The sequence below is a fragment of the Dreissena polymorpha genome, chromosome 2 (assembly GCF_020536995.1).
Source record: "Dreissena polymorpha isolate Duluth1 chromosome 2, UMN_Dpol_1.0, whole genome shotgun sequence".
NCBI lineage: Eukaryota > Metazoa > Mollusca > Bivalvia > Myida > Dreissenidae > Dreissena > Dreissena polymorpha.
In genome coordinates, this window is record NC_068356.1 from 63,360,707 (window position 1) to 63,386,741 (window position 26,035).

A 26,035-nucleotide genomic window follows, 5' to 3' on the forward strand; every position below is an offset into this window, starting at 1 on the left:
AGGAACTATGTAAACAAAAAAAATGTTGGTCCTTATATATAAATATATATATATATAAGAGTAAAGATATCCAACGATGATTTCACAGGTGTATTGAATCACACAATACAACAGCATTAAAGGTCAAACAATACACACATATGTCGTTGTTGTTGCCAGCAGGAAGCGTCCATCTATAATAAAACACCTGTGCTAGGTTAAAAGCTATGTAAACTTTGAGACAAAACATCTGTCAATATGTTAGCTAATAAAAACTGTACGTGCATCAAGAAAATGATTGTTTTATATTAACGGAATGCATAGACTATAACAAAAACTTAAAGAAATGTAAATATATAAACTAATATTGTAGAAATCGTTATTTTTTTAACAAACGTGACCCATTAGTCAGGTTACACTCTATTTGAGCGTACATACACACAAAATACTTCCTGACAGCTCCGAGCATAATTTTATTTTACTAACCGGAATAATGGACGTTGGACGTTTATACCTGGGGACAAATAATAGCAAAGTAATGTATCGTGTGATCATATGTGTAGCATACAATAGGGTCATGTTCACAGTTTGGCAAAATAACATTTTTTTTTAAAACGTAGATTGAAAAAAGGTGAATTCATTATAATTATCAAAGCAAAATAAAATTACTGACTGAAATATAACAATATATTCCCGTTCGTTATTCATGTGTCGATAAATATCAGTCGGAATCCAAAAAAACATCTTGTGTTAGGATTTTCATCGATAATTTAACAAATTTTAAAACGTGCATTTTCCAACATGGCGTTTGATTCATGATTCTAGGACAGACACGTTACACAAATATGTTTGCTTATATTTATAAATATTAAACGATCTAAATGGTGCAGATGTGTTAGAAATTGTATTGTGAAACATTGGTTGGATACACAGAAATCTTTGAACTTGTCTCTTGAAATGTTTGCATTACTGTTGTGAGGTACACGTTCGTATCATGGAAAGACTTTGGGTTTTTCTTTGAATACGTTATACTATTATTTTCTCTAATTATATCGGGATATGATACATTTGTAAATTGATTAAACAACACAATCCGTAATTAAACATTTAAAGTATCAACAATAAGCCTATACTTGAACTTTTATTAAATTATCGTGGGTGTAACCTTTGAAACATCTCCCAAATTGCATATTTTAAACAAGAAAGCAATCCCACATTCCACTTAATGACTCAAGCGCAAAACACGCATTCACTTTTTAAGATATCCGTTGCAAATCCCTCGCATACGACGGGCATCTGGTGCAGATTACGAGTGAGTCAAAATGAGCTGTTTACCTGGCAACCATGAGTATGCCGTTTAACCGGTTACATTTACGTCTATAAATAGCCACATACAACCACACTTGCAAATAGTTGTTTTCTCCCGTCGGTCAGGAGAAAAGATATCCGCTATATGATGTAACGTTATTAAAAATTTTAATATTTTAAAATATGAGCACTGAGGAATTTTACCTAACAGCGCAAACAGTACAAAACACCTGTACGCAAATTAAAATTTAAACATGAACTGTTCTCATTTAAATAGAAGGGACCGATTATATAGGCTGTTATCTTGTTAAAAGCTACACCACCGGTTATGCCGCGGTCTTTTGCATATTGTTAGTCAATAATTGTGCAGAACTTTATCTTTATTAAATGCAAGGCTCGCAAAACCTTAATTACACTAAATATGTATGAATGATATAAAGCATAGGGGAAAGAAATCCTACTAGCCTAGCTATCGTTCCAATCCAATAAACTTAAGATGCGTGAAAATTATGTTGTAAAACACATTCTTGAATAAATATGTTAAAACCAAAATGTATGTTTCAACCTCGGAACTCAACACTCTTTTGTCCTGTTATATACTTCTTGGTCAAACAAATATTCATATGAGTATTAACAAGTTGACAAACATTTTAAAGTCATCTTAGTTAGAATGACAATAGATAATTCCGTCGTGTCAGGTCATGTTATCTGTACCACATATAAATAAATATTTACTTCAATCCGAATAACAACTATGTAATCATTCGAATACGTTTACGCATAATATGTAACATGGATATGCATGAAAAACACGATTCAGGATCCAAACTCTTGATTTTTATAACGCGCCAACTTAAGACTTTATTTTGCAACATTTTACCCTTTTCAGCATGTCTTCTTATGAAAAGAGAAAGTTCTCATATTGCAGTTAATCCTAATAAAACACATCAAAACAGAGCAGTTTTAAATTTATTGTTCTGAATTGTCCAGTAGATTGCACAAAAACGTCAACACAAACGTTATTTTTTGAAAATACAATGACATTCAATATCCATTCATGGATATGTTCTTTTCCATATACTAAAGTACACGCTGTACTACACCTAGATATACTTGTGATAATTTTGTTTTATTCTTTACTTGTTTGTACTTAAAACTGAGCTTGATGAAACAGAAGCACATGGACACTATCTTAGGTATTGTAAGTTATTTGTGAATATTCATGGGCTGTGCGCACGTAACCTTTAAAACCTTTGTTATAAATTTGCAATAGTGACAGTTCGACGAAGAAAGCGGTACAACCGGTGGATTAATCTGAATCCAAATTAAATAGAAAATGGTCGGTTCCCTCCCTTTAAATGATTATTTCGTATTATTTAGTCAACGTGTATTTTCTTTGCACTCTAGTTCGGTATGGGATAAATAACATTCATTTTTATAGAAATACTGCCAAAATATACAAAAATTAAAAATATTGTTTAATATCAATATAATACGATATAACGCAGACGCATGACCATGTGTAAGGGTCATATGCAGCTGAATGCGCATGTTATGAAAAAGAAAAAAAATGTTATGAAAAAGAACAAAATTAAAAAGAAAAAAAATGAAAAAGAATAAATATATATCTATTGATTTTCAGTGAAAACATAACATTATCTTATAATTAAAGTCATCTTTCGTATGTTAAAGCATTAAGATGTGTTGTTCAAGACGAAAATAAGATGGTGCACGCTAAATAGTCAATCTCTGGCTATGATGTTACATAAGAAATGCTTAGTTGTTTTGCTAAATATGTATGCATTATCGTGTAACATCCAGGGCGTGATCGTTGTTTCCCACAGGGACGGAATGTAAAAAAGCTTTGTAGAGAAATGCTATACGAAAACAATAACATAAAATAAAAATGAATATATTAATAAACTAATACATCAATAAAGAAAACAGACTATCTCACCTCCTACAAAAATGACCTGATCCGATTGGCTTAGAGCGGTCACGTGTCCGTGGTGTATTTTCCATACACCCCGAGTACTTTCCATACAACCCGAGTAATTGATTAGAGAAGTTTTCATGTTGCCGATAAAAATAAATAACGAAAAAGGGGATGTGATTTGTTAAGGACGGGCGGGGATTTAAATTACTCAAACTCGTTACTCATGTATACTAGCTCATTCTTGTATTCTGCGGTTAACCTGAGTTTCATGCAATATCATTCTCTGTAAATAATCATTGTCTGATGATAAAATACAATGATTTATAGCCTTAATGTGTATTCAGTGGTATCATGACAGGTCCCGGTATCGAGCCACAGTCTGAGTTCAAGCCCTGAAAGCTATGGAACCCATACTACTTACCACTTGCCCAGTAAGGGAAGGGTCCCAATTGCGACCCTCAGTCTGAGCGTTCGCACCGAAAGCTACGGGTTCACACAGGGATTCGAACCAAACAGCCGTCGCTAACATACCATACTGTGCACCCGCCTTGTAAGCGACCGGTTGCCGAAATAAGCACTAGCTCCGTAAGCAACATTTCCTGGTTTCGAGTCCCGGAATTAGAGCTCGCCTCGCAAGCTATGGGTGTTCGGGTTCGAGCGCCGGTCTGAGCACAAGCCATGTAAACTATAAATCCCGCATTTTTTGGGTCCGGCGCTAGGACTAGGACTTAGATCAGGGTCCGTTCGCTTAAATGGTAAGTACTTAAACTGGGATCAGGCAGGGGCTCCAAATCGGGACCCGTTATGTAGGGTGCGAATGCTCAGACTGGGTTCCCAGTCGCTTACAGGGCAAGTCCTTAGACTGGGGCTAAAACCCCAAAAACATCGTTTAAAAAAAGAGCTTTCAGGCCAGGATTCGAAACCGGAAATCCGTCGCTTATGTGGCTAGTTTTTACACCAGGGTTCGAAACCTGAACCCAGTCGCTAACTTGGCGATTTCTCAGATAGGGGCTCAAATCTGGAATCCATGGCTTACATGGCAAGTGCTCAGACAGGGCTCGAACTGCGGATCTATAGCTGACAGAGATAGTGCTCAGACCGGCGCTCGAACTCGAGCACCTAGTAGTATAAGGGGTACAAAACGGTAAAGATGAAACGGCCAATATGATTGGTTAAACTTAAAGTAGAGACCTTAACTTAGTTAGTTGGTCCCACAAGTTATTTAGTTGAGGCAAGTTATGAAGTTGTCGCCACGAGTTTCTAAGCTGAGGCATCAACTTAATAAGTTGTTCCGGCAAGTTATTAAGTTGAAGTAATAATTTAAATGAACAAATAACAAAGTTGAGGCCACAACTTAATATGTTTTGGGAACAAGTTATGAAGTTGTAGGCACACGTTACTAAGCTGAGGCCTCAATTTAATAAGTTGTGGGGACAACGTACTTAGTTGTTTCCACAAGTTATTAAGTTGAAGCCACAACTTATGAAAATGTTCCCAAAAAACATGCATCGCTTTGCTATAAATAATGGAAATAATGTGGAATAATTCATTATATTGAAACAAAATCCATTACAATTAGCTGTCCAATTTGCCGAAGCATCACATTAATGAAAGTCTAAATGGCGGAGATACATTTTACAGCAGATTTATTAACTTAACGTCAAAATAATTTCATATGAACATGCTCTATCATGAGACACTTTTAAAAATGTTAGAAATAATATTTATTTGATTTTGTGTAAGAAATGTTTAACAAAACTTCGTCTCCTGAAGACTTGCGTTTTTGTAGGTTCGGCATTTTAAATTGTGACCATCGATATGTATGATGACTAAAATGTTTATTACGCATTTTTTAAAAGCTATTCATACATCTTGAGTGTTGCAACTAAGGTTTTGAGAGCCTTGTATTCATTCAAATTAAGTTCTGCAAAATTAATGATTTACAATATGTAAAGGATCGCGGCAAAAACACGCGGCATGACCGGTGGTGTAGCTTAAAACCACATTACAACCAATAACATCGGTCCCCTCTATTGAAATGGTAATAGTTTATGTTTAAATTTAAATTTGCAAACAGGTGTTTTGTACTGTTTGCGCGGTTTAGAGAAATTCGCATTCACTATTTTTCAATCTACAATTTTTTTTCTTTGCCGAGCTGTTAACATGCCCCTATTATATGCTATACATACATACAAGGATCACATGATACAATACTTTATTGTTCTTCGTCCCCATGTTTACACGCCCAATGTCCATTATTTCGGTTAGTAAAATAGAATTATGAATTAAATAGAATTAGGAACTGTCAGGCAGTATTTCGTGTGTGTCTGTACGCTCAAATAGAGTGTAACCTTACTAATGGGTCACGTTTGCTCAAACATGATTTCTACAATTTTAGTTTATATATTTATATTTATTAAGTTTTTGTTATAACCTATGCATACAGTTAAGATAAAAACAATCGTTTCTTGATGCACTATAAGTATTTATTCGCTAACATATTAATATATGTTTAATCTTAAAGTTTACTTAGCTTTTGACCTAGCACAGGAAGTTGAAATGATGACATTGACATGTTTTGTAATTTATATAATAAGTTGAACACTTATAAGCTGACACCTTAAATAATGTTTTAAGACGGTTTGTTGAGCATAGTCTTTATATTTTTATATATATAATGTATATTAAAGCTTTAAATATGCAGTGTAATGTAAGGCTTGGCGCATATTACGGTTGTCCCTTCGCTTTGTAGTTACTTTGGTCAGTACATATTGCTTTGGCTGAATGTTTGGTCTCTTTAATGCGAGGAGTTCCTCACTTATCTGTGCTATTTCTTTTGTAATTGATATTTAATGAATGTGCTGAATTGCGCTGACAATAGATGATTAATTTGGAAAACTTTTACAATTGTTTATCAAATATAAAATGTACTAAACTGTTACTACTATTTTCTACAATGTGATAAAAATGTTTTCAGCTGAATTATTTAAAAAAAAATTGTAAACAAAAAACAAGATCGTGCAAAGTAAAAGAACAACACTACGTCACTGTGTTAATACAATGACATCAGTGTTAACAAAAAGTAATGAAGGTTAACAAACATGTCTTTTGTATGCACACGTTCCCGATTAACGCACACGATAGTTAGAAAAATATGTCGTTATCGACTAAAAAATGAATAAAAGAACACGCAGGTAGCACACCACGGAAGAAACGCACTCTCTCGAAGCCGCGGACGCCTTCTTGATCTCCACCAAGCTGAATTCCGAAAACAACGAACCTGCAATCATAAAAACACATTCACTGCACACAAGTAGTATAAAACTTACATTTAAGATATACAAAATTATCATATGGAATCTGTAAAGGTGATACTAATGACAAAAAATGACAGAATGGCAAAGCCGCAAACAGGGGCTTCAAAATCAACTTTTTATCATGTACGAAAGTGGCTGGGGACGAATGAAACGTAATGATAGCCTGCTTTTGGAATGGTATTTGTACACGCAAAACATAGCACAACCCATCAAACCATGAATAAGAACCATGTTTCCTAGTGGTTTTCGCGCGATAATTCACAGCGTGACCCTACTAGAGATTCCAGCTTAAAAGTAACCCAAAATCCAATATGCCTACCGCAGTTGTCCTTCCTCAGGTACAAATAACAAAAGTATGGGAAGAGGTCATGACCCAACAGTTTCGCATATGAAAATGGTCATATTCTAATGATTTAATGCAATTTGGGGGTACAATAAGACCCGTTACCCTAAAATTGACATTGAAACCTACCCTTTTCCAATATTTAACTGTTTGACAATGGCCAATTCGAATATTCTGCTTCCTTCCGTGGTGTGTTACCTCAAGTCTGTCTGAAATGCATATGGAGGCAGTCTACAGATTTTTGCTCTATTTGCGCTCTGGCCCCGGTCATTTTCCTAACTTTTAGGTGTATGGCCTAAAAATGTTTGTTTACTCAAGGAGCTGGAATGTAACTATAAATGGTAAATATTCTAGTAATTCGACTTGTTTTCAGTAATTCGAAACTAAGTGACCTGCATTTTAGTCAACATTCTGCACATGCTCAGTGAGACGTAAACACATGTACTTCCTGCTTGAAGCAGCCGGCATTTGACAGATTTCAACGGTGGGTTTAAATAAGTTAGCAGTGCAAAAAAGATCAACGGTAATGATCCATTTTGTTTGGCTCAGTTTGAAAGCATTTTCTATGATAGTGCAAAGCATGTTGTCGACTGTGCGCGTATTCTTACCCGGAAAGATAAATGTGATTGCCGGTTTTATCTAAAAATGGGGGTTTTACGGGCAAGTTCCGAGTCCCTCGAAAAAGTCTGTTTTAGCCCAGATATCAATTTAAAGAAGAGCATTTTCTGCATTGTTTTGTGCTTTATTTTCAAGCTGTTGATGAGCTGCACTAAATATTGTCTGAATTTATTTTCAGGTTATGACTGAAGGCCTTGTTTTGAGGGTGTTTTGCAGACCAGTGGTAGTCGGCCTGGGGATTTTCAAGAAAAACTGAAGACTTTCCCCATATGTACACTCTGGATCAGCAAACGATGTTTTGCTTAAATCAGTCTTCCGGAGGATTCCGGAAATAGTCGATGTATCACGATTGTCATCCGGTTGACAGCTAACGATAAAAGAGTAATCGAAATATAAGCAGCTGTCGCTTCAGAAGTACAAGTAGATGTCGCTCCTCGCCTTACCTGTGAGTTGCACGGTTAATTTATCTTTCCAGAAATAAACACACGCCCACGATCAAACTCCCCAGCCTAAAATACATATAACTATAAAATTAACCTTGAGTGTTGTGGTTAAATTATCCGACAGATTAATATGGCAGACGCCAAAAGCTTGATTTTGATGCTCACGTTATTAAGTATAAATAATACAGGTATTAATAACTGTTAGCAAATGAACAATATTATTCCTAATACTACTGCTGCTGTTGCTACGTCTACAACTACCACTTCTTCCACAACTTCCACCAGCAGAACCACCACTAGTAGTACTTGTAGTAGTATTCATATCTTTCTCAATAGCCTTTCAGTTTTGAATTGATATCAGGACTTTAAATGGCATTTTTAGTAATGACTTCATGTTTTCTCAATCGCGTTTCAGTTTTGAATTACCGACAGGACGTTAAATGACATTGTTTAATGCAAAACTAGAATCATTTCCATAGTGGCATCGCTTAAGAATTTCAATCCCGAAACTGTAAGATTATAGTATTAAAAGTTATCAGCTTGAATCATTGACTTAAAATTAGATTGCTAATTGACTTAAATTCACGACGACAAAAGGAACTCTTTAAAATATACACGTCTTTCGACCACGGATGATACAAAATGATTAAGTGGAAGGTAAAGGAATTGTTGAAATGCAAACGCGGTTAACCAATTTACTCACAGGGGTCACTTCTAACATTCCCTGTGTGATTTGCGCTTTGCTTATTCTAAGTCTCGGGAAACGTTGTGCTGTTATGCTAATTGACATGAAATAAATAGCTTATCGATATACATAGAATAATGATGATAAAACACACTGTATTGGCATTTGCGCATCACTTCATTAGTTGCGCAGAAAACAATTATGGTGTCCATGATTGACACACAGTTTTACATTTCTGTTTATTAACATATTTATTAGGAAATTGTTGTTTCGAAATTAACTGGTTTATATAAACTTATATGGAATAATCTTCTTGTTGTGTTGGTCTAACATCTTGATCAGAACAGCACTGTTATGTACATGTTAATCAATCCGGTTAAGTGTTTGGACGTTTCAATATTTGCAATACATTTAAAAGAAATATTTTAAATGTTAGTGGTGATATCTTCGATGTTGAATATTATGTCAAATAGTTTTGTTTTTTATCTCCTATGCTTTTTGAACTTAATTGGATATCATTTATATAATAATATCTTATTTTCAGTAACTAAATGTTAACAGTTCACTTCCCGGGACCATTGCATTTTGAGTTCACGTGAGTGCTTGCAAACAAGTTATGAACGGGATACAACTACGATAAGGCTTTTAAGGACAGTAATTGCATTGTTTGATGACTTTGTAGGTAACGATACTCGTTAGGCATTAGAATCGTAGCAGCAGACTGGCCTCGTTGCTATTTTGATGAGTTCCGTTTCGCGGGAGTTAGCTTTTGTACCAAAATTTAAAAAACACAAAAACATTTACACTCTTTTTCTGCCTTACACATGGCATTTCCTTATTTATATCGTATTTTTATGTTTTGAAGATTTACAGTGTTGAAGTTTGCAATACAAGTTATTTTAGGTTGTGTTCTGTTGATGTTGAAGATAAATGTACTGTTATAGATTTTTTAAATGTATATTCAATAGAACAAAATGTCCCCATTTAATAATCACCTCTGAGGTCTATTTAATGGACAGCTTCTGTCGCGCATGGCACCACTCAACACATACAGTATCACACACTATTGTTACTTTCATGAACATACTAAGGCATTGGGGAAGCGGACAACGACAACGAGCGAGGCCTTGTATTGTAATGCGCATGGGGAGGGGGGGGTGTTAGAGGGCTATATCTAGCCTCGCTCGTTGAAGTTGTCCGTTTCCCAAGGCATTGAATATCGAAACGTATCAATGCGCATCGCAACAATATACATCATAACTAAGTATTGATATCCGTTAAACGAAAAGTTATAATTGGGAATTAAGTAAGCATATTTCCATATGATACTTTGCACATGTATGTTAAACATGTGCAAATAATGATATCTACGGAGAGTAGTTTAACAGTTATGTTGGTGTTGTTTTGATATCAAATATGATTTAATAAAACATATCTCGATGAAGTTGGGAACTGTCCAGACAAAATAAATTCGACCGAACCTTCCGAATATGACGCTGAGAGTTCTTAGCCGAATACGCCGATACTCACCCGATAATTCCAAATTATCAGACCTGTCTCTAGAAAGCGTCCATTTGACTTCTGTGGCGATCACGTTAGTATCCCGATGAGGATTTTATTTTAAGATTGCATGTCTTTGCGATGTCGCTTCTCTGTCATTCATGCCAAAGTTGAATTATAATTAATATAGTATACATATATATTAATTTAGTTGCTGATATAGTCAAACGAACAATATACAAAACACTTAAAGGACTAGGATTCAGTAATTAAATTAAGGAAGCTAAATACAACCTTTTCATATTTTACTTGATTTGCATTACCACAGTGTTTAACTTTTTGTACGTAAATTTATACATTAAACTATTGCGTATTAAACTTCCGCCGGGAAATAACACTTGAAAAGCAATGTATTTCAAAGCATATTTTCAACAGAATATAGTTTTAAGTGCGAGTGCATGTGATTGATGAGGTGCATTCGAATTGACACTAGACAAGTCGACTTGTTCACAGATTGCCAAAGTGTCAGTCTTCCAATTCATACCGCAGTTTCGTTTTTAAATAATGAATGTTTTTAATTGAAGTAATTATTCCACAATATTATTTGAGTTATAATGGAGCTTGGCACTTCAACTGTTCAAATAGATCGCAGTATTATAGTGGATATGGTGTCCGCCTTGCGATCCGGAGGAAACGGGTTCGATCCACACTATGGGAGCGTTCTTTAGATTTCCCCCATAGACAAAACGTATTGGTTCTAGTCCCAGGAAACGTACTCGATAGCGTTTCAAATATTCTTTAAGCTTTCTATTCAAACGAGCTAAAATAAGTGTTTAAACGTTTAAACTAAATGTTCAAATATGTATCCAATTTAGGGAATTGTTTTACACCCTTCACCATTCTTAAAAGTCTGTGAACACGTAACTGTAAAATTAATGTTTTTATCTTTTACTTACTGAAAATAATAAGTTTGTTATAAATGGTGTCCATAAGAAACGATTTTTACAATGTGATATTATATTTGTTTATAAAATATTAATAGACTTCTGAGTCGGAAAGAAAACACCACAATGTACTTGGCGACTTGTATTATGAAGCATCAAAAGCAATGACACGTTAAACATAGTATGCGATGAAAGTTTACCATTAATTTTCCACCGATTGGAATGCGTTTTGTGTTTTAATTCTGGCTGGCAATATTTTTAGTCTAAACAATTTTGTTTTAATCATGTATGCACAGCCGCGTTTTAGTCGCTAAATTAGACAGGCAGGATACGACTTAATTATGTCGTCATATGCATGTTCAAAGTTTTCTCAAAAACAATTCTATGCGTGATTCATGTTGCGGTGTATATCATAAGACTATTGTTGTATGCGTTTTATGACAACAACATCGTTTCGCATATATATACTGTAACAACTATACTGGAGTTAAAAAATAATGTAAGTTTCTGTCATGCCAAATTTGTGTAAATTGAGTGTGTGTGTTTTTTAAGATTTGAAATCCAAATTTACAACGATAATGTGATTACAAATATGTGTTTAATACAAAAATTAATTTATGTATTTAAACAAATATAGCAAAATGTTTGATAATGTTATAAAAATATAGGCGAAATAAAGCTGGTTACGTCATGTGGTTACGGAAATTACCGATCGTCGGGTTCCGGAAAACAATATGTCGCGGTGTTCGCAAAACACGATGGCTGCGCCCAAAGAGATTTGGTGGTACTGACTTTAACTGGTTGATAAATTAATAATTTTGATTCTCATTTGATACATTGGTGATTTCAAGCTTGATAAACTTGAAATATGAAAGCTATTCTGTCGTTTGGCATATGTCTGTCGATAGATCTGTCTAATCGGTAATTTCCGTAACCACTCGTTAAATTGTAGCAAACACAGGTTTGAATGAAAAAAAAATTGTTTTACACAAATATTCTACCACTATCTTGCTAAATACTAAAACATTAACGATTTAAGAGTAATATTTCAAAGTTTTCAGCCAGGAACACTGCAAAACATAACATACTTTTTGGTTTACGATATTTATTTTCTAAATAGCTTGCATGTGGCGTGTCATTGAATGTTCTGCAAGATAAATACGTCGACTTTCTTAACTGGATGATTTGGGACTCCTAGATCCATTCAGGAAAGAACTTTTAAACGTTAATTAAACCCATGTTAAGTGAGATAATAAAGTACCACTTTTTGTTTTCTGCCGATTTCTGATATTACGAGTTGCCTCCCTTGTTGGTTCATGCTACTCAACATAAAAAGTGAAACTCCAGCTGCTGTTCAAGGCAAGAACGTAAATACTATCGATTCGGCGTATTAACAACAGTGCGAGGCTGCACTTTTGCAAACCTATGTGGTTTACCTCTGATGTATTGGCGTACTGCCATTGTTATGCAATGTGAACATATATGCGTATTGGATATTTTAAAAAGGTAGAGGTTTTTTTCTGTAACAAGTGTATGTTGATTCATTGGAATTGACATGAAATTGAACACTACACTTTTGTTTTGAATTTACGTTATAAATCATTTATTTACATTTTACCATTTAGAATCGATATGAGCAGCTATTATATAATGAACCATCTGACATAACGTTCTAGATACCTCAGTTTCCAAAAGCACATGGTTGTAGCAGTACACGCTAGTCTACTAAATTCTAAGCACGATTTGGATGCATCTGCTTGAGGTCATTCCGATCTAATGATTTTCATGAAGACATTTTCTGCTGAATAAATATGTGCTTCCGCGTGAGATCTCTAATACATATGTTCATACCTTTATTTCTGTATGAATAATAATAATGCATGTTTTATAGAGTTTTTGTTTGTTTCTGCATTATATTATTTTAATTATTGATCCGAAAATAATGTAAGTATACATTGAAATCGTCATATAGTGAAGTCGTTTCACTCCAAGTATTGTTCAGATAGTTTTTGTATTATCTTAATAGTAGTATACATGTTTGTTGCTGCACGAATTCAGAGAACTTATGATACGAATATGCGATATACGAATATATGATACGATATGATACTTTATGCGTTGTGTAATGATAGAAAGAGCATACGCTTATTCCTGGTGTATTACATATATAAAATACATTTCTAAATTAATGTAGCGTTTCTTAAGTTTCCCAATTCATGAATTGTATACACAGTGTACGAAATTATTGGTCATGCGCATACTTATAAAACAGTTACTCCACAATGAGATACTGATATTTCCTTAGTTATTTCTCTGCCGGATGTCTGTTACATAATGGATAATTCCATTTCAATGGAATGCTTTATAACATCAATACATCAATACAGTTTAATGCGAATGTATACTTCTGTTGATCTTTTTTTGAGTAATTGCTTCATTTAGGTGTTCGTATGCGTTCAGTTTACTTATAGATGTGCATAGACCTACTGCATCATCCGGGAGCATTAATCAGTTTCATTTGTAAAATTGTATTGCTCATCTACTAATAATATATTATTACAAATCAATAGAACAAAACAAGACATGTTTCTCCTGTTATGAATGTTTTTTTTTCAAAATTGAGGTATACGACAGCTTATAGTATTTCAGAAAAAAACACAGTAGGGAAACGTGGGAGTTCAAATGTCAATTAAGGGATGTGTGTAGATAGTGTTCGTTGTTATTATAATTATCCCCACGCTTTTTGAAAAGCGTGGCGATGTTGTGGTTATCTCCGGCGTCTGTCCGTCTGTCTGTCCGTCCGTCCTTGGCACTATCTCCTCCTACACTATAAGCACTAGAACCTTGAAACTTACACACATGGTAGCTATGATCATATGTGCGACCCTGCATTAATTTGAATTTTGATCTGACCTCTGGGTCAAAAGTAATGGAGGTGGGGGTGGGGCCGGGTCAGAGTTTTTTACTCATTTTTTTAGGTTATTTACTATATTTTCTTCATTTATACACCGATTGTCTTCAAATTGATACTGAACCTCTCTTATGACAATACGGCCAATCGCAGCTATGCATGGCCCCATTACCAACCCTGGGGCGCCCCCGCCCACATAGGCCACGCCCATCCAAAATTGAATTTTACTATAATTTCTTCATTTCTACACCGATTCACTTCAAATTGATATTGAACCTCTCTTATGACAATACGGTCAATTTCAGCTATGCATGGCCCCATTACCAACCCTAGGGCGCCCCGGCCACATAGGCCACGCCCACCCAAAATTGACTTTTACTACAATTTCTTCATTTCTACACCGATTCACTTCAAATTGATACTGAACCTCTCGTATGACAATACGGTTGATCTCAACTATGCATGGCCCCATTATCAACCCTGGGGCGCCCCGCCCACATAAGCCACGCCCACCCAAAATTGCCTTTTATTATAATTTCTTCATTTTTACACCGATTCACTTCAAATTGATACTGAACCACTTTTATGACAATACGGTCAATCTCAGCTATGCATGGTGTCATGACCAACCCTGGGGCGCCCCGCCCTCATAGGCAACGCCCACCCAAAATTGCCTTTTACTATAATTTCTTCATTTCTAGACTGATTTACTTCAAATTGATACTGATCCTCTCTTATGAAATACGGTCAATCTCAACTATGTATGGCCCCATAACCAACCCTTGGGCGCCCCGCCAACATAGGCCACGCCCACCAAAAATTTCCTTTTACTATAATTTCTTCATTTCTACACCGATTCACTTCTAATTGATACTATACTTCTCTTATGACAATACGGTCAATCTCAAATATGCAAGGACCCTTTACCACCCTGGGGCGCCCCTGGGTCAAACATGCGGCGTAGGGATACGCGTCGGCCTCTGCCGCGCCATTTCTAGTTAGCTCTTGTCATGTTTATTGATGTGTTACTTTGTACATTAGTCTATTATAGTTTTGGTTGATTTTGGATAGGGTGCAATTATAGTGCTCTTAAACTATTTTTGCTATTGTAATTCGTGGAAAAAAAAATCGAATACTTCTGAATAATCCGACATAATACTTCAAATGAATAAATTCGTTTACATTAATTAATTAAGATAAACGAAACATGATTTAGAAAAGTTCAATTGAAGATGTTTTTGCTACGAAACCGTATTGATTTTGCAGTTGTTAAAGGAAAGATTGGGTGGTTGATTTTTCTAAATATCACTTTAAAGGTAACCAAGAACTTATCGGCCCAAGAAGGGATAGTTAAAAGATCGGATTAAGATGAGTAACCGCATCAACCGACAATTTTATACAGCATCTATCGTCTGCAAACAGGCGAACTGAGCAGTGAACATCTCGCACAATATCATTTATGTATACGCAAAAAGGAGGGGTGCAAATATGGGCCAACCAGTAACACCAGCATTGAACGGTTATAAGTAAGATTTTCAACCGGAAATTACAAAACACTGTCTTCTATCATTTAAATAAACTTATAACCAAGATACAATTGTGTCGAAGATGCCGATGAGACGTAGCTAAAGAATAAGCCATTCGTGCAATACTGTATCAAATGCCTTTGAAATGTCAGAAAATACAGCTCTCTACCTTCATTAAGGGCTTTAAACAAAGATTGATATACCCAGACTTATGGCTTGACAGTGGAATCTTGTGGGGAAAAGTCTTATTGAAATAAGTTATAAAGCCAGTGGCCGATATATGGTAATATATGAACATTTCTTTTAAGTCATTTACAATGCTTAATTAGGAGATTTCTATGTAGTTGCTTACATCCTAAGGATTTGACTGTTTGTGAATTTCACATACAGTTGCTTCTTTCTAGCTCCGTGGAACCCTTACATGACTGGTTTTTGAAGTAGATCGGAAAGCTCAGCTGCGATTTCGTTTTAGACTTGTTTATTTAATTTGTCCGGCCCTGAGGCCATTCCAGTTTTCATTACTTAAATAGAAACTATAACATATGGACAGGAATTGCTTTGATCTTTTGAAAAGGGCAGTCTGAATATGGGACATTTAAGATTTGTGTATGAGTAATCGGAATATAAAGAGTAGATTGAGCTTAAAATAATGAATTAAGGATACATTATTTACAAAATTACGTTGATGGCGACACATGTGCAAATATATGTTTAAATGTCTATCCTTTGTTTTTTAATTTGAACGTTTATAGTGTCGGATTATCTTTCGTATGTTTCTTTCTAACTATGGGCGATCAGCTTTTAAGTAATTTTCAGTAAAGGCAATGTTGAGGCCATTATAGTCAGCATATATAATATCCTTCTGAACCTCTGAACGTTGAAGTGTGAATCTTAAGGGGTTTTTCGTAAATGCATCTGTTATTGCAGACGAGAAATATGTACCATAAGATGAGGAAGATATACCTAAGGTGCTTTCAGGTCCAGGATTTTGATGGGCATCGCCTCTTCTAAGAAGTAGGATTGAAAGCAAACACGATACGACCTTTAGTTTTCATAGAGGGAAAATAAAAATAATAACTATCCTGATGCTATAGAAACCGAAATCTGTGTAAATTATGAAATGCTTGGTTGTAAGAGATGATAGATCTTACGTTTGCTCGACCCACAAGAGCAGGAAAAATGAAAGGAGGAATATTGAGAGGAGAGGGATGATACCAATAAGAAATAATTTGGCTAATGTATGTATGGGATTTTAAAATCACATTTGATATATTTACATCTTGGCTTGTTTAAAGTGATTTTATGGGCATTTTTCACTATTGAATTGAGCAGAAAAGAATTAATAGGTCAACATAGTTAGTTACTGTGGTAACTGACCAATTATCTACAACTCTTGCTACCAGTTGTTAATAAACACAATATATTATATTTGATATTTTACATGACTCACCCAGTCCTCAAAGTCGAAATTATCCGTAAAACAAAATTGTGTCTTTGTGTCGTATTAACGAATCTGCATGAAAACAACATTTAGACTCGCATCGTACATCAATTCATTACTGTCGTCAGTTGTCAAAAGGAAAGTACGGTTGATATTAAAATGCATTACTTTTTCTATTTCCGGGATATTGTTTTAGTATGCTGATGCTGCATTAACAAATATAAGTGTATATGGAGTAAAAACACCAAAAATAAACAAGGGATGCGATAGACACCTATAAACATAGCATATACTGTAAGATGCCCATAATATCACTTTAAATGATGATGTGACTATTTAAGGATCGAGATAGTAACATATTCACAACAATGTACGCAACTGGGACTTGATAGTTAAGCCACAATCTATGACGATCTTTTCCAAAATCTGACTGTATGTCAAGCGTACTGTTAAGAGGATCGTCAGTTGAAGTAACCATGCATGCAATTTGATAGCCAAGTTGACATGCTACTTAAGGAAAAAAAAGTCTATTTAGATTGTTTTACAATCAATGACGAAAAGTTGGTCAAAAGCGGTATGCTCTCATGCGTGTGCTGATTTGTTGATTGATGACCAAAAAAATGCACATTCCTCTTTTAACTTCAAATGCGTCTGTGTTGGAAGGCTGTGCACGATTTCCGCAAGCTACATTAATAAATGCATGTGTCAATGGATCGTATAATTAAATTTAAGCATTAGTAAGTGGTGTTTGAACGTGATAATTGTTTTTGGTTTTGGTATTTGATGTAAAATTCCGGATGAATTGGACATAATTGAGATGGGTCTAATTGGATACCTTTTAATAAGTGATGGTTGACTCTTTAAAATGGATGTGTTTGTGTTCGTAAACGTGTGTATGGTTATAGTTAAAACGTGCGGATATATGCATTTTGGTATATATACGTGTTGGTGTGGACTTTAAAGCAGTCTCTGAATAGATATGGACAATAAATGAGTTTGGTAAGATCTAGTTTACCATAGAAGAATGGCACATAGTAATTAGATGAGTCTGGTGAGATCTAGTTATTTTCAGTAGAAAGACATAGTAATAAGATGACACATTTCGTAAACATATGTGTGAGGTATACGAAACTATTTGAAACTAATACAAATGTAAAGTGAAGATTGCACACAAAACATTTAAACACATATGTTGGCAATGTTTACATGTCATTATTTGTTTGAGCACTTATATTTGATCTTGATGGTTTGTGAAACAAAAAAAACATAATGGCTATCCTAGAAATGGACTAATTTAACTAAAATTATTGTTTCAACACAGTCTGTTCATGAACTTAGATAAGATTTAAAGTAGCAATGCATATTGACTTATCATATTAACTTAATTACACTTGGTTGTTCATAGCAATACAATAAGTCTACTCAAGTATATGGATGTACAATAATAAGTTAACGACATCAAGTTGATCAGAATAAAATTGATACTTGGATCTCAGGATTGTGTTTGTTTGATAACAACATGACACATAATAACCATTAAAATTAGAGTGGAGCTTTAAAGCGAAACTGTACGATTGATATCAGTATGCACAATTATACAATAAAGAAAAGTTTTACTGTTGTAGTTACATATTAACGATCTGAACAGGATTGTTGCTATGAATCTATATTATATTAGTATTGATAATAATACAGTCTAGTGACGTATAACCATATATTACATTTTAAATATGGAACAATAAATAAGTGCTTATGAGTTCAGAGTGTGTGTGTAAACATAAGCATTTTATTTTGAAATTAAAATGAAGATGACAAGGGACAAATGCCAGTACTCATTCCAGGAGCCATATTTTTGTTAACTAAAAACAACATTTTGCAACTAAAATCAACTACAAAGAAACAGGCAAATGCTAATAGCTAACTAGTCCATTAAGACTCATAAAAACACAGTTATGTATGAGTGCTAGAGAATAGATTGGCTAAACGGGTAAGTATGCAATACCTTACTTTAAGTAATTTATATACCATTACCATTTATTAAGTGCAATATTACTATTTATTATCAAATGCATTGAGGCTAAAAGTGAGTAGATAGTGATTTTTAGAGGGTAAACCAAATCAATATTATATTTTCTGGTAGTGATTTCGATGAGAAGACTCTAAACGTTAAAACGTAGATATAATTGTATGTTTTTAGTAATTGCTGTGAGAGGGCATGTGATAGGCAGGCTTTTTACAATTTCACATTTAACTTGAAAGTTAATGCAAATATTTTATAAACATTTTGTAGTGTAACTACAAATAACCAGTTTGTTTTCTTGTTGATTGTTTATCAGTGTTTTAAGTTCCGATTTCGGTCTGTAATAGATCTCAACATTTAGATCGTCCTCTATCCTGCTCTATAAGTTGAATTTCCACATTTAGATCGTCTACCATCGAGCTGTATAAGTTGAACCGTAGTCAATATAATATTAAAAACAACTTTATTCTTTCAAGTATTTAAGCAAAACACCAACAACAATAATTCCTCAATTTTAATAAAAATGCCGCGATTTATCCCAATCCAAATAGACCCGACCCCATTCCAAAAATGGTAAAAACACATACTGTTTTTTTTTGGCCAGTTGGCTAGGTAAATGAGGCACTTTTAAGCTCACCTGATTGCTCAGGTGAGCTTTTGTGACCGGTCTTTGTCCATCTTCCGTCCGTCCGACGGTCCGTCCGTCCACATTTGTTCGTAAACACTCTAGAGGCCACAATATATGTCCGATCTTCATGACATTCGGTCAGAACATTTGTCTCAATAAATTCTCGATTGAGTTTGAAACTGTGTCATGCTGGTTCAAAAACAAGGTCACTAGGTCAAAAAAGATAAACCTTGTAAACACTGTAGAAGTCATATTTCATGCCTAATCTTCATGTAACTTTTTCAAAATGTTTGCCGTAATGATATGTTGGTTGAGTTCAAAAGTGGTTCCGGTCCGTTGAAAAACATGGCCGCCAGTGGGCGGGGCAGTTTTCCTTATTTTGCTATAGAGAAACCTTATTAACACTCTAGAAGTCACAATTTTGCCCAATCATCATGACAATTGGTCAAACAATTGGTTTTATTGATATCTCGGACGAGTTCAAAAATGGTCCAGATCGGTGAAAAAATATGGCCGCCAGTGGGCGGGGCATTTTACTCTATATTTATATAATGAAAACATGTGACACTCTAGAAGTCACATTTTGGCCCAATTTTCATGACATTTGGTCAAAATGTTTGCCTTAATGATATGTTGGTTGAGTTCAAAAGTGGTGCCGGTCCGTTGAAAAACATGGCCGCCAGTGGGCGGGGCAGTTTTCCTTATTTAGCTATAGAGAAACCTTGTTGACACTCTAGAAGTCACAATTTTTGCCCAATCATCATAAAAGTTTGGCAACAAATTGGTTTTATTGATATCTCGGACGAGTTTGAAAATGGTCCAGATCGGTGAAACAACATGGCCGCAAGTGGGCGGGGCATTTTTCTATATATGTATATAGTTAAATTTGTGACCACTCAAGAAGTCACATTTTTGGCCCAATTTTCATGAAATTTTGTCAGAACATTTGTTTTCTTGATACAAGCGTTGAGTTCCAAAATGGTTCCGGTCCGTTGAAAAACATGACCGCCAGTGGCGTGGTAGTTTTCCTTACTTCGCTATAGAGAAACCTTGTAAACACTCTAGAAGTCACAATTTTTGGCCAATCATCATGAAAGTTGGTCAAAACATTGGTTTTATTGATATCTCGGACGAGTTCAAAAATGGTCCAGTTCGGTGAAAAAAAAACATGGCCGCCAGTGGGCGGGGCATTTTACTCTCTATGTATAAAGTGAAAACATGTGACACTCTAGAAATTTCATGAAATTGGGTCAAAACATTTGTTTCTTTGAAACGAGAGTTGAGTTCCAAAACGGTTCCGGTCAGTTGAAAAACATGGCTGCCGGGAGGAGGCAGTTTTCTTATATTTATATAGTAAAAAAAGCATGTGAACACTGTAGAATTCAAATTATTTGCCCAATCATCATGAAACATGGTGAAAAGATTGGTTTTATATATAAGTCAGATGGGTTTCCAAATGGTCCCGATCGGTAAAAAAACATGGCTGCCAGAGGGGGGGGGGCAATTTTTCTTATGTGACTAGAGAGAAACCTTGTGATCGAACACTATAGAAGTCACATTTTTTGCCTAATCATCGTGAAAATGAGTCAATACATTGGTTTTATTGATTTATCGAACAAGTTGGAAAATGGCTCAGATCGTTGAAACACACTTTTAGCTCACATGATCGCCCTTGGATTGTCAAAGTTTTCATTATATTATACAAAATCCTTGTAAACACTCTAGAGGTCACAATTTTTTTTCAGATTTTATGAATCTTGGTCATAATATTTATTTGTGTAAGCAAAATTTGATTTTTGGTAAGGGGGTCAACTCAAAATATAGTTACCCAGGTTAAATCTTACAAAAACATAAACACGCCATACGCCAGAGTTTTGGTGCAATAATGATGAAACTTGACCAGGTTGTTTTGTCTGGACAATATCTAGGTCAAGTTTGACTTTGGTAAGGATTGAATGAACCAACTCCTCTCAGGTGAGCGAACTAGCGCCATATTGGCCCTCTTGTTTATATAAAGTTCTTTTTTTCTGCAAAAAATCATATCACTATGATGCTTGCAATATTGAGTCTGTTATGTTTGCATTCTACTTACATCTTTACACATTATAACACATTATCTTTTATTTCATTCCAGCATTATGTTCATAGTATTTCAGTGGCGAATATGTTTTCTTATCCTATTGAAACTAATGTATTACTCCGTCAATTATGAAAACCTAGACATCACAATACTTATTGACAATAAAACATACAATTTCACCTCTTCTTGTTCTTGTTCTTCATTTCTTATTTGTTTATACAGTAAAATATATTATCTTTTTATCACTCACTACCTTCATTTAAATACATGGTCGCTCCATTCTGTCTCCTTTCACTGGTCGCAAACATTACAACATCAACGCCGTATATCTTTTTAAAGATATTTCTTGTTAGTTCTGCTCTGGAATTAGGGAAGATATTGATCATTGATAAATGGACTATTCTGAGGGTAAATAGACTCTTCTGCTAGCGCTCTCAGAACTGTATAAAATTAGCTGTTTTGACTGAGTATCACCTCTTGATGCTTTCTTGAAAAGGTAACAGCTCTTGAAAAAGGTTGGAATTTTGAAATAATTAAACACAAAATTATTGTAACACCAGCATCAAGACATTTTGGCATTATTTTCAAAATTATTTTTATTATTTCGATTATTTTTATTTGGTATTTTCTAAATTAGAAAGACTATTTTATTTCAATAACTTCAGTAAATTCTTCTTATTTTTACATTTGATTCACTGAAGTTTCCTAATCTCCATAAAGTGTGTTCTTTAGATAAAGTTAGACCTATTTTCTAAACTAGATTTTTGAAGCAACTTCTAGACTTACAGTAACTATTATTTATATCAGTTTTTTTGACAGATTGTGAACTTCTTTTTACACTCATTAAGGTATTTGCTGTATGTTGTTCATTTTTGTAACGATACTAAGATTCTTTAGACTTGGCTTTTACCTGTTCTTAATTCTCTGTCATTGTTCTTCATTTTCCGAGTTCTTGGAATAAAAGTGGTGCCATCCTTACCGGAAATAAGCGTTCGTCGAATAAATATTTCCGCATTACACAAATGCTCACAAAGTTACATAACTCGTAACCGTCCGGTGACCGGTTCACTTGCGTAAGCGAACGAGAACGTACTACCACACCTGGACACGACAGTTGAGTTTGAAAATGGTTTGGATCGGTAAAACAACATGGCCACCAGGGAGTCTTTTTCCATATATTTATATAGTAAAAAAGATTGTGAACACTCTTGAAATCACATGTTTTGCCTAATCATCATGAAATAATGTCAAAACATTAGTTATGCGGATATCTCGGACGAGTTTGGAAATGGTCGTGATCAGTGAAATAACATGGCCTCCAGGAGGTGGGGCAGTTTTCTGTTTATGTATATAGTGAAAACATGTGAACAGTCTAGAAGACACATTTTTGGCCCACTCTTCATGAAATTTGGACATATCTTGGAAGAGTTAAAAAATAGTTCAAGTCTGTTTTAAAAAAACATGGCAGCCAGGGGCCATTTGTTGTTCAATCTTTATGAAACTTGGTTAGAACATTTGCTCCATTGATATCTTGGGCTGCAAAGAACAGGTCATTTCTTTTTAGCTCAGGTGAGCGACTTTGGGCCTTTCAGGCCCTTTTGTTTCATAATCTTGTGAATAAACAAGAGAAATGCATTTGGTCAACGATTTAGATTATGAACTTTTGTGGATGATATTAAGATCTTAAAATTGGAAAGCAAAAATGTCAAAGATTATTTATAATGTGTATACAAGTAACTATTTGTTTTATATTTCGTATTTAAGTGCCTGCTTGTAAGAATGTTTAATGGGATGAGTGAATATGATGTGGTTTATATATGCATAATATATACAATTTGTATGTATTTCATGGGGGATTGTAGTAATATATTGAGATTCATGGTTCATCTTGTGTTAACACCGCTGTAGGTGTTAAGAAAAGTGACCTTACATGTGTAATGATGTTTTGATTTAACTTAGTTCGCTCTATTGTGCTGTCTAAGCCCTTTAATGTCAAAACGGTATGAATATAAATATTGCTAGCTGGCATGTCTGTCAAAATTGTTAAAGATTAGTCGCAAAGTATTCACGGTTTTGAAAAATGAATCACAAAGCCCCCAGTCACAAGTACATAATTTGAAAAACAAAACGTTGAAATGCTTTTGGGACAATGTTTTTCCTTATGCTTATTGGATCTTTTCATTTTCCTACATATTATTAAATCTTGTGCTACTTCCCCACATACGTCATATTTAAAAGACATATTTAAAAGTGGTTATTTCAGGAGTAAAATAAGATATAATTATATACCTATAATATAAACATATAATATAGATTACATAATATATTACTGTAGTTTGTATGCCCCATTTCGACGAAAAGGTGGTATATAGTTTTCGCACTGTCCGTCAGTCTGTCTGTCAGTCTGTCACACTTTTCGTGTCCGCTCTCTAATTCAAATAGTTTTCATGCGATCTTTACGAAACTTGGTCAGAAGTTGTATCTAGACAATATCTAGGTCAAATTATAATATGGGTCATGTCGGGTCAAAAACTAGATCAAGGGGTCGAAAAAACAAATCCAAGGTAAGTAATAAGCTTTAAATGGACATAATTACCTGACCTGCCAAATTATATATTTTTGTTAAATAAATCAAAGCGGCGCAGTAGGCGGAATTGTGTTTCTGACAAACACATCGTGGTTAAAGGTCTGTGTCAAGGTCATCCTTCAAGGTCTTAGGTCAAAAATACAAATCCAAGGGAAGTAATAAGCTTTTAAGGGAGATACTTATTCAATATTGAACATAGGAACTTGATATTTTGGCATGCATATGTATCTCATGGAGCTGCACATTTTGAGTGGTAAATCTGCAGTCACGGTAGTGGCTTTTAATTATTTGCTACTAAAAATAGAGATGTGTTAGAGACAATTATTTTCAAGGAAAGTAATTTATATAATTATAAATCTCAGATTATATATTTCCTAACCAAGAATTTAAGTTCTTTTCACAGTTACTGTACATATTTTTTATTTTGATTATTTATAACTGAAATGATTGGTTTGTCAAAGGTTTATTTTAAATGATATACTTATCATTTCTTTCCTGTACTAATTTGTGAATGGTAGGGTTCATTACATACCTGTGGACTAATGTTAATAGATACATGATAAACTCTGGCTATGATATCTTTGATAAACCACAGACCTTAGTTGTCAGTGTTGTCTGACTTGGTCATTTTTTACTGTCTACAGAACCCACCCCCGGTTGGATTGGACACAATCCAAGGGAAGTAATAAGGGAGATGATTGCTATACCTGCCAAATGATAAAAAGAAATTTTATTTCAAAGCGGCGCAGTAGGGAGCATTGTGTTTCAGATGAACACATCTCTTGTTTGTATTTCTAATTGCAGAAAATTCATATAAATGTTATCCTAGGTGTGTGATGTTATTACCTCCCGCTCTTTATATTTCAGCATTTAACTACTCTATTAATATGTAAAAGTAATTTGATTAGGTGATTAATAATTGTCTTAATAATTATTATATAATTATAATTTTATATAATACCCCAAACGTATAGCCTTAAGTACCACTCTTTAAGCTTAAAATAGTAAAATAGCTGAATATTATGTATTGCTTAAAGGAGAACATTCATAAATAATTTGATCCTATGTTTTAAGATGTTGTTATCTTCCAACATATATGAGTATTATTTGCCTAATAAGGTGCGGCCTGTTCTGCGATTTTTGGTCAAAATGGGGTACATGGACGAAATTAAGTTATTCACATTTTCAGAAGCCTCTGTGTATGTTGAACAACAAAACATTAAGATATTTTCCATATTTCTCAATTTGAGGTGAAAAGAGCTGATTTAAAATTGCCAATCGCAACACAAAATCAAACAACTCTTTATGTATTGTCATATCATTAAAATCAGTAGATACATGTTCAACAATCTACACGTGCTGGATTAGATCAATAAAATTTGGTTTTATCATATGATATAGTGAATACTACTAAAGAATGAGAAAACATTATCAGCATGATTAAAGTTCTATTGGTTACCATGGAAACAGCATAAATAATTCAAATATTGAAATTATGTGTATACAACAACAATTTTAATTGTCTTTTGTTTAATAACTGATAAAACAAAAAAGCCATACCTGATGAAGATACAAAGTCGAAGTGTCTATCTCAATAGATATGGAGTTTTGTGTTAATTTGCGCTAAATTAGTTTGCAATACAATCTAATCACATACAATAACTAACGATTAACATATGGTAACACATTAAATGACACCGCAAAATATGTCTTACAAATTACGAATATATTCCAAAGTTTGCATCTACCGGTACTTTCTTCCAAATACA

At 34.4% G+C, this 26,035-nt stretch overlaps 1 protein-coding gene and 1 long non-coding RNA gene across 2 annotated transcripts in view; one reads left to right on the forward strand and one right to left on the reverse strand.

Annotated features, from left to right (window-relative positions):
- The window catches only part of LOC127867317 (transient receptor potential cation channel subfamily M member-like 2), a 418,942-nt gene that overhangs the window by 96,679 nt on the left and 296,228 nt on the right, over positions 1–26,035 (reverse strand). The gene's annotated exons all lie outside the window — the stretch shown is intronic.
- Positions 1–26,035, forward strand: part of LOC127867329 (uncharacterized) — a 58,006-nt gene that overhangs the window by 3,902 nt on the left and 28,069 nt on the right. Inside the window, exon 2 of the long non-coding RNA XR_008043441.1 lies at positions 7,680–7,946. This is a non-coding gene — a long non-coding RNA (uncharacterized LOC127867329). The remainder of the gene's footprint in view (positions 1–7,679; positions 7,947–26,035) is intronic.